The sequence below is a fragment of the Pristiophorus japonicus genome, chromosome 15 (genome assembly GCF_044704955.1).
Source record: "Pristiophorus japonicus isolate sPriJap1 chromosome 15, sPriJap1.hap1, whole genome shotgun sequence".
Lineage (NCBI taxonomy): Eukaryota > Metazoa > Chordata > Chondrichthyes > Pristiophoridae > Pristiophorus > Pristiophorus japonicus.
The window spans coordinates 150952876-150963743 of record NC_091991.1 but is presented as its reverse complement, the minus strand read 5'-3'; the positions used below and the strand labels follow the sequence as shown (position 1 = coordinate 150963743).

The 10868-nt window shown below is 44.3% G+C and overlaps 1 pseudogene; it reads right to left on the bottom strand.

The window, feature by feature from the left end:
- Positions 1–1666: 1666 nt before the first annotated feature.
- LOC139225945 (U2 spliceosomal RNA) lies at positions 1667–1846 on the bottom strand (annotated as a pseudogene).
- Positions 1847–10868: the final 9022 nt, after the last annotated feature.

Genomic DNA, 10868 nt, shown 5'->3' with positions numbered 1-10868 from the left:
TAATCTTTTTCTTTTCACATATCTATAGAAGCTTTTGCAGTCAGTTTTTATGTTCCCGGCAAGCTTCCTCTCATACTCTATTTTCCCCTTCTTAATTAAACCCTTTGTCCTCCTCTGCTGAATTTTACATTTCTCCCAATCCTCAGGTTTGCTGCTTTTTCTGGCCAATTTATATGCCTGTTCTTTGCATTTAACACTATCCTTAATTTCCCTTGTTAGCCACGGTTGAGCCACCTTCCCCGTTTTATTTTTACTTCAGACAGGGATGTACAATTGTTGAAGTTCATCCATGTGATCTTTAAATGTTTGCCATTGCCTATCCACCGTCAACCCTTTAAGTATCATTTGCCAGTCTATTCTAGCCAATTCATGCCTCAAACATAGAGGTTACCTTTCTTTAAGTTCAGGACCCTAATTTCTGAACTAACTGTGTCACTCTCCATCTTAATAAGGAATTCTACCATGTTATGATCACTCTTCCCCAAGGGGCCTCGCACAACAAGATTGCTAATTAGTCCTTTCTCATTACACATCACACAATCTAGGATGGCCAGCTCCCTAGTTGGTTCCTCGACATATTGGTCAAGAAAACCATCCCTAACACACTCCAGGAAATCCTCCTCCACTGCATTGCTACCAGTTTGGTTAGCCCAATCAATATGTAGATTAAAGTCACCCATGATAACTACTGTACCTTTATTGCATGCATCTCTAATTTCTTGTTTGATGTTGTCCCCAACCTTACTACTACTGTTTGGTGGTCTGTACACAACTCCCACTTGCAATTTCTGCCCCTTGGTATTCCGTAGCTCCACCCATACCGATTTCACATCATCCAAGCTAATGTCCTTTCTTACTATTGCATTAATTTCCTCTTTAACCAGCAATTCCACCCGCCTCTTTTTCCTTTCTGTCTATCCTTCCTAAATGTTGAATACCCCTGGATGTTGAGTTCCCAGCATTGGTTACCCTGGAGCCATGTCTCCGTGATGCCAATTACATCATACCCGTTAACTGCTATCTGTGCAGTTAATTCGTCTACCTTATTCCGAATACTCCTTGCATTGAGGCACAGAGCCTTCAGGCTTATCTTTCTAACACACTTTGCCCCTTTAGAATTTTGCTGTAGTGTGGCTGTCTAGATCAGGGTCGCAATCTCATTCCCAATCCAAACCACCACTCTCAGCTGCAACATCATACCTCCTCCCTTTCCATTTCACTGCAATCCACTTCCCCTTATATCATCCATTTGCCCCTTCAATTGCCATCCACTTTCTCTCTTTCATTGACATCCACTTCTCCTTTTCATTTCCTCCTTTCCCCGTCACTGCCATCCATTCCCCACCACCACTCAGTCCTGTCGTTACCTGAGTCTAGCTGCCAATGTACCAGACAAGGTTCCTCTTTCCTCCCAGTGTCACTCCTGGTTCTATGCTAGGGATTGGCACCTTTGTATACCATAGTTGGGAACTCCTGTTCTCAGCAGAGACTGCAATCCTGGCCCGAGCACTAGCAACAGCTGAGAAGAGAGGGGGACCTGGTCAAATACCTTATCCACCTGATTCAGGTAGATGTGGGTTTTTTTGCCAATTCTTGTCAGATCAACTCCAGCGCCAAAGATAACTTTGCGCTATTTACACTTGATCTTAGCCAAAAGGCCGAGAGGGGAAGCTGCACCGTTGCTGGAAACACTGCAATACCAGGTCGGTGCATGGAGTGGACGGGGCAAGCCCCTGTTCCATCTCCCTGTTCCAAAAAACAATTCAATATCTGGTCCCCATAGGGGATATTAAACTGATAAGAACAGATACTACACTTGATCTTAGCCAAAAGGCCGAGAAGGTGGTACTGGATGAGAGAGGGTCCCAGTTTGCACTGATTTTTGTCAATAAATGCTAACACACTGACCAAGCCCCCAAAATACTGTCACCATGAAATGTTGATGGTTGGTGTGTATACTGCTATCCTCACTGACCCACATTGGCTTCCTGTCCACCAAAGCATTTTTTTTAAAGCATTAATTTAAAATCTTGTCCTTGGTTTTAAATCTCTTCACAACCTTTCTTCACATACCCCTGCAACTTCATTCGTTTAAAAAAAACATATTTTCGACCAAGCTTTAAGTCATCTCTCCTAACTGTCACATTATGGTTTGGCATTTCCTTCGTTCCTTTTATCTTTTTTCCTACTCTCCCCACCTCCACTCCACTCCTTTAAACTGCCGTGGCACATTTTCTATGTTAAAGGCGCTCTTATAAATATAAGTTGCTGTTGCTTTGCTGATGTGACTCTATGCTATGGGATCACTGCTTAGTGCATGCATAATACAGGTATTCTTTTCCTTTGAGTGGGTGCACTTTTAGTCAACCTTACATTCTTTCTCAGTCTTTCTCATTTGCTCCCATAATCTATGGACATAGGAGTCTGCAATTACTCAGATGGTCATGTTTTACCATGCTTGCTATCTATTAGCTTGGGTGAGAGGGTTCTCCTCAGCCCCCCAAAATATTATCTTCTGCTTTACCTCCTCTGGCAGCACATCCAGACTCTCATCATTGAAGGGCGCAGTTCCCACCACTTTCCCCAGAGTGCATAAACATCTTCACCATATTTTACTCGAACAGTCAACTTGCAAGAGAAATGAACAACAGCCATTTAAAAGCAGCAGCCCTTTAAGGGTACACTCCCAACCACTTGTTGCCATAAGACTCCCTCCACATGCGGAAAATGCACAGGGAGGATATTTAAAATTAGGTGACCTCGCCAGATCCATTGGGATCTGTAGCCTACTCTATCAGCACAGCTGCACACACCAGCGCCACAACTGTTACTGCATTTCCCATAATCGGAGAATCAACCCTTTCATTCTGTCAAACGCTTTTTAAGGATATGGACTGTCTTAGTTTTATTTAAAGTACATTGGCCATGAAGTTGGAGCAGTTTGTGCCAGCTGTTAAGGCCAGTTTGGAAGAAAAAAGTGGCGGCTACCTTGCTTCTGCCTGTTTCTGGCGCGGAACGCGGCAGCCACCATTTTGGGCAGGTCAGCAGTGCTGCCATTGCCTGCGCTCATTTCAAATATTCAAATGATCCAGAGCGTGACGTCAATCAGCATGCAATGCTGAATTGACATATGATCTGGGATTTTGAACATCAAATAAGGGGTTGGAAGAACGTGATCCATCTTCCCTGAGTTCCCTCTCTCCCCTCAGATTTCCACCCTCCCCGTCTCTTCCCCCCCCCCCCCCCCATCTGTCCCCCCCGCCCCCGTCTCTATTCCAGTCTCTCTCTTTCCCAATCTCTCTCTCTGCCAGTCTCTCTCTCTCTCTCTCTCTCTCTCTCTTCCCCCAGTCTCTCTCTCCCTTTCCCATCTCTTCCACCCCCCTCTCGGCCGCCCGCTGCTTCTCTGCCCACCGCTGCCCCACCGGCACACTTGGCTGCCCGCTGGCCCTCTCGGATGTCCGCCAGCGCTCTCGGCCGCGTGGAATGAGAGCGTGGCCGCACTTACGGTCCGGCACTTCTGGTCCTGCACTTCCGGTTCGGGTGGGAGGCTTAGGGGGGCAAAGCTTGACAGACGCGTGTGCAGAAAAAACACAGTACAAATAGTTGCTCCCTTTTATTGGTGTAGTGGCTTGGTGCAATACATTTAAAAAGTTGTGAAAGTGTGCAGTGAGTGCTGATGGACATTTATAAGGTTTTGGCTCTTAAAGGAAGGTCTCTGAGAACACCACTTGCTCCCAGTCCTGGGGCTCTAGTTGCAGTCTCCCTTGAGCTGCAGCATGACATGGAGATGGAGTAGAGGCAACAAAGGGGACAAGCTGCTCGCAGAAGAAGAGAAGGAGGAGGAGGAAGAAGAAGAGGAGGAAGCAGAAGAGAAAAAGCAGAAGAGAAGGAAGCAGAAGGAGGAAACCTAGACAGACCCTTTCTGGCCAGGATATACAGATTGAATCCACTGCCTACGATACCAGTGAACACAACCCCAATTTCCATTTCAACATTTGTCCCACACCTTACCTTCCCTGTTACTGACCGTCACAACGTCCTCTTGGCCACAATGCAGAAATAAAAGCCACCACAAGGCAAACTTTCTAATCCAACTTTATCCACATATGCATCCAATATTACATCAAAAAATGAATCAATCACCCTTTTGCATTTCCTTGGTGACTGTCTTGCGTGTGCCTTTGCCTATCCTAATCCTGCTCCAGTGGCTGCAGTATGGTTGTTGGAAGGTTGCTAACTTTCAGTTGAGGAACACTGCAGTGGCCTTGCAAGACGACCTCAAAGAGCTGGTGGCTGAGATCGAGTGATGATGTTTGTTCTTCACTCATCTCTCCCTCTTCTTGTTGGCCCACTGGCTTGGCAGGCTGGATTTGTTCTGTTCAGAGTAGGATCTTATTGTGTTCCTAACACAGATGAGACTGCACACAGGGAGGTTAAAGTAATAGTGACCTCAGACTTTATTAAAACACTCCAGAGTGAGGAACAGGCCTTAGGGGCCGGTTTATATACAGTGCTCCCAAGGGATGCTGGGATCCCTTGGGACTTCAGGGGATGTGCTCGCTGGTGGTGGAATATGGGAGTGCATGCTTTACAGGTACACAACAGATCTGTTCAGAGAAGGTTCACTAGAAGGTCACAGAGAAGGTTGATTTCGGAGATGAGTGGGTTGACTTATGAGGATAGGTTGAATAGGTCGGACCTATACACATTGGAGTTCAGTAGAATGAGAGGTGATCTTATCGAAACATATAAGATAATGAGGGGGCTTGACAAGTTGGATGCAGAAAGGATATTTCCACTCATAGGGGAAACTAAAACTAGGGAACATAGTCTTAGAATAAGGGGCCATCCATTTAAAACAGATGAGGAGAAATGTCTTCTCTCAAGAGGGTTGTAAATGTATGGAGAGCTGTGGAGGCTGGGTCATTGAATATATTTAAGGCGGAGATGGACAGATTTTTGAACGACAAGGGAGTAAAGGGTTATGGGGAGCAGGCAGGGAAGTGGAGCTGAGTCCATGATCAGATCAGCCATGATCTTATTGAATGGCGGAGCAGGCTCGAGGGGCCAAATGGCCTACTCCTGCGCCTATTTCTTATGTTCTTATTTATTAGGTGTTTGAAATGAGGAAGGCACAAGGGTAAGGTTGTGGTGAGGGAAAGGGTAAAGCTAGAGGTGCATGCTTACACCATGTGCAGTTTGTAAATCAGAAGATATTATGGGATGAGAGGAAATGTGATATGAGAAGGAGGATAATGTGTAAAGCATCTTCTTTCAGCCCCACTGCTGACCAACAGCTCAGCCATGCCCCTGCCAAGAATGGCCAGCACCATTTCCTCCAATGGAATGAGGTGAAGCTAGGAATCTGAGGTGTACCTCATGTTTGGTAAAGATTGTTGGCAGGTGAGTGATGGGGGCGTGGTGCATTGAGCAGTGTGTGAGGCCAGTGGTACAGTTGGAAGGAGACAGCTTTTGAAGATGCATTCATTGACCTTGACCACTCCTCTGAGTCATTAAACTTCTTTGGGCACTGGAGGCAGGTCGTGGGGGGGGGGGGGGGAGGGTGACACTGCTGGCGATCTGGTCACACATCTTTCTTTCTGGAGGGCCTCCTGGCCCCCTGTGGGTGGAGGATCTTTCTTCCAATTTTGACCCCCTCACAAAGCTTGAGTGCTGCGTCTGAGACGCTGGGTGCCCTTTTCCCTGGCCTGTTGAGCCATTTGGGTTAGTGCTGAAACACTTTTATCATTTTTGATCAGCAGAAGGCAGCTCACCTTTAAGAGGTGCAGACTGCATAGAGCTCAAGCACTTTTAAATGTTTTATCTGCAGAGTCTAACCACCGCCCCTTGAAATTACCATTGCCAAATCTCCTGCCATCAACATCCTGTGGGTCACCATTGATCAGAAACTTAACTGGACCAGCCACATAAATACTGTGGCAACACGCGTTGCTCGGAGGCTGGTTATTCTGTGGTGAATTTCACCTCCTGACTACCCAAAGCCTTGCTACCATCTACCAGGCATAAGTCAGGAGTGTGATGGAATATTCTCCACTTACCTGGATGACTGCAGCTCCAACAACTCTCAAGAAGCTCGATACCATCTAGGACAAAGCAGCCTGCTTAATTGGCACCCCATCCACCACCTTAAACATTCACTCCCTCCATTACTGGCGCACCATGGCTGCAGTGTGTACCATCTACACGATGTACTGCAGCAACTCACCACAGCTTCTTCGACAGCATCTCGCAAACATGCTACCTCTATCACCTAGAAGGACAAGGGCAGCAGGTGCATGGGAACACCATCACTTGCAAGTTCCCCTCCAAGTTACACACCATCCTGACATGGAAATATATCGCAGTTCCTTCGTCGTTGCTGGGTCACAATCCTGGAACTCCCTCTCTAACAGCACTGTGGAAGTACCTTCACTACAAGGACTGCAACGGTTCAAGAAAGTTGGCTCACCACCACCTTCTCAAGGGCAATTAGGGATGGGCAATAAATACTGACCTTGCCAGCAGCACCCACATCCTGGAACGAATTTTAAAAAAGGCAGCTCTTCTCTAAGAGCTGCAGACTTCCTTTAAGAGGAGCAAGCTAGCTTTAAGTAAAGCTAGCCTCGCTTGAGCTATGTGAACTTCAGCCCCCCTGCCCCCCCGCCCCCACCCCCACCCCCCCACAGCCTGTCAGCAGTGCATTCAGTGCTAGGCTTTATGCTACAATCAGGCAGCACGAAGTTGACGTACTGCCTGTGCTTTTTGAACAGGCACGGTCATATCTCGCACTGGTGTGTCTGCAGGCGGTTTCTTGCATTATTGATTTCGAGGCCGTTGTTCTTTGGAAGTGGCTGAGGAAGGTTGTGTTGATTTCTGAAACGATCAGAAATCGTTTGTGCTGTGAAGCATCTATGGTCACACAGATTGTCAAGAGTGCTTTAGTACAATTATTTTCCAAGAGATTTTGGTGCAAATTATCCACCACAGATTAATATTCAAAGTTCAGCCTGATTGTGGTTAGAACATTGTCTTTTCAAGTCGGAGACTGGTAGAAATCCAGCTCAGACTGTTGGAATGGAGATAAGTTGCGATGAAGATAATATCTTAACAGAAACAAGTTTGGGCAGTCTGAATTCAGTTCCTGGTGTTTATGAGTACATGGCACAAAAATAACTTAGCAGTCTTGCTCAGAAAGGCCAGGAGAACAGCTGGTGTAAGTAAATGGAAATATTCTGAGGTTAAGGATGATGCACACTATTGGGCAAAATGGAGAATGCTTTTCAATATATCCAGCCAGTGCTGTATTTGAACTGGGAACGCTAGTGACATTGGGGGTAATTTTAACCCCCCAAAATAGTGGGTTGGGGTCAGTGGGATGTTAAAATTTTTAAAATCTTAAGCCAAACTCCAACCCACCCACTTTTGGTTTCAACAGCAGCAAGAACTGGGGGGAGGGGAGGGGGGGGAGGCAACAGCCAATATGCCTCCAGGAGGCGGGTTGGCTATTTAAATAGTACAATGAGGCTGTATGCTCAGATTTAACATCTTCCAGTTTTAACCCTAACTGGCCAGGTTTCCCAAGCCTCGGGAAATTCAGCAGCTAAAGGGAGGCAAGAACTGCTTTGTGGAACACTAATTGCAACACTTTACAACACTACTTGCGGGCCAAGAGGAGCAGGTGCTTCCTCCCAGTCCAGACATCTCCCCCCTCTTTCCCCCCCTGGGATTAACAACCACCCTCCCCCCTCTGTCAAGTTCCGGACCATGTCACCCACCCTCCCCTCCCCCCCCCAACTGACCCAGCTGCAGACTCCCTTCCTCCTCCTGAGCTGCGGCCTCCTTCCGAATGTTCCCCACCCGACAGGGAGCCAAGCCTATTAATCAGGTTGGCTTCCCGGGAGGGATCCTGCTTGAAAAAAGAGTTGCATACTGTGGAGTCAAAATTGCACAGCGTGCGCCTAGCCAAAACTCTTTGCCTCCCCCGCCTCCACAATCAGTAACTATTGGGGCCAGTGTGTCAGAAATGGAAAAGTGTCAATTTCCCACTATTTATGTTCCTCACCTTCAACAAAATTTCACCTTGACATTCCAATCAGACCTGGGGTGAGACAATTGTTTGCCTTCAATCATACCTTATAAACAATCTTGGAAACAATTAATGCCTATTTAATAAACAATTGTATAACTAAAATATCAAAAAAATGATTGCCAATGTGTTATGAACCTATTATGGTGAATTAATGCAAAAAACCTTGCGACAGCAGTGTTGACAAAATGCGAAGTTAACTTCTGATACTGGGAGGTGTCCAAGTCTCAACCATCAATAGGAAAATGTGTCGGCGTTATATATGCTCATACTTGACGTACGTTCTGCAAAGTCAAGTTTCCACAAATCCTACAATTAGAATATCAACTCTGGATACAAATGAAAAGGATATAGAATGGTGAGTGATCATTCAACAAGGATAAAGAAGGTAGCTTTGTTTTCTATTAGTGGTTAAGAACCAAGGAAAATAGTAGATGTTTGCAATTCCGGACAGCTGGAATGGAAATGTTGAATGAACTTGTTCTCTCAGAGATGGTTAATTCAGTATTGCATATTTAGTGTAGGCGGAAGTTCAGCTCATCTATTTCTGTTCTCGGAAACAAATGAGTGACTATTTAAAGTTCTCATTTTCAGAAAAACATTTTTGTTTACTGAATTCAATAGACCATAATGTGCCAAACATAAAAGATTAATTGAAATAAATAAAGTACACAGTAAAATAACATAATAAAATGGGTGAATTATGGGGCTAAATTGAAACATATACCGTATATACTCGCGTATCATGCGACTTTTGAAGACCTAAATTGTAACCTAAATTTGGGGGGGTAGCATGATACGCGAGATACAAAATTTGCGGGTGTGAAGTGCTGGCCAAGATTAGGCTGTTAGGCTGTTAAGCAGACCATATCCAGTTTCGGACACAGCTTTCTCCGACACCAAACAGTTTTGCAGCTTTAACGTTGTTGCTTTGTTCCGCTTCGGCAACAACTTGCAGCTTAAATTTGGCAGTATATTTCTTCACAGATCTTTTCTCCATAGTGGCTAAGGGTAGAATGCAAAACAGCTGTTTCTCATTCGGTTGTTTACGGTGGAAGAGTCGTTTCATGATTCGGTTGTTAAGGGCTGTATTCGATCGTTGTTATGTGTTAGGGTACTTGTTACGTGTTGGGTACTTGTTAAACTTGTTTGAAAGCCTAGCCTAGTGTCATCTGGTATCTCAAAAAAGTGACTCACATGATACATAAGATATATGATAAAATCATGTTTTGGGGACGAAAATTTAGGGGTCGCATGATACGTGAGATCGTAGGATACGCGAGTATATACGGTACATCATATTTTGAAATAAACAAAAGCAATAAAACACACATCATGGAAATAATGGTCACATGGAATGAAATACAACACAGACTAAGTCGTCAAATATATTCTGAAGTAACTAATTTATAGACAGATCAGTGTTGTAACAGGTTGAATAGAGCAAACTCAAATGGTTGCAACCCTTGCTAATTTGTGATTAGATTATGAACAATCAAATACAAGTAAAGTTGTTAAAGAAATATTGTAAATCCTTTGGTGTACTACATTGATTAAGGATCCTCTGTGCTTTATCGGCAGTGCTGAGTGTCGCCAACACTCTTTTCTGCTGCTGTGGGTAAAGTAATCACCACAATTTAAAGACTTTAAAGCTAAAATGAATGAAAAGATTAGCCTGATTGAACAATATTATAGTTTCTAACTAGATGGAGTTAAAGTGAAGACTACAGTATATTGAATTTTATGTATGAAGTTATATTCAGGGCTCACAACTTAAGTCGAAAGTACAATGAAAATTAAAAACACGCATCATTTAATTTAATGACTATATCTATAGCCAGCAACTGTTTTGAACTCAGCTTTGCCTCATTAGACATCTCAGTCACATTCACAAGTGAAGTACATACTTGGCCACGGCCTTGCTATTTTCTAAATAAAACATGTTAAAATATTGTGTCAGACATTTATTAAAAATATCTTATTTATTTTTCAGTTTTAAAAATAATATGGATCATGAATTCTAAATTAGATGGATATATATCAAGCAATAACAGATGACCAGACATATGTACATCATTGGTTTTACTACACTAATGATGGCTTTCCCTTGTGCTAGTGTTAATGAGGAGAGTATGAACTCAATTTCAACTCTGGAGCGAGAATATGTCAAAGCATGCGGCCAACCCATCTTGGAGCGATAGCAGGGAGGCTTGGATGATTTTAACGTCTAGGTTTCATTAACATGTCGCTTGCCGACTTCACAACCAAAATAGTTGGGAAGTCGGTGAAAAGCGGCTGCCTAGCCACTAAAATCATGTAGCAGGAGACCACTGCTGGGGATATAGGGGATCTGTCCCAGCCCAAGGCAAGTGCTCTGAGACAGAAACCGCTGCCCAAGGTTTAAATTTTTTTTTATAAACTTGCCTTCTGGTCCAGGTTGCTGTTCCCGGCAGGTTTTGTCCAGCAGGGAAGCAATCACTCAGGCCTCAGGTTCAAATAGCAGATCAGGCCGAGATGATGCCATTTTATGCCTGGAATCAGGTGCAAAGAAGACCAATTTCTCCCCATTATTTTGTTAGACCCTTTAAAGTTAGTCCATGCCACTTAATTGTTCTTAAAAATCACTGATCTACAATAAGTGGGTGATGTGGTTCTAACATATTCTCTTTTAACCTCGGAGACTAAAGTCTGAGACCAGTGCAGACAGACTGCATGAAGTGTCTTGTGGTCTGACAGCTGTTAATGGTTTCTAAAGGAAATAGATTTTGCAATTTAGTTTGTA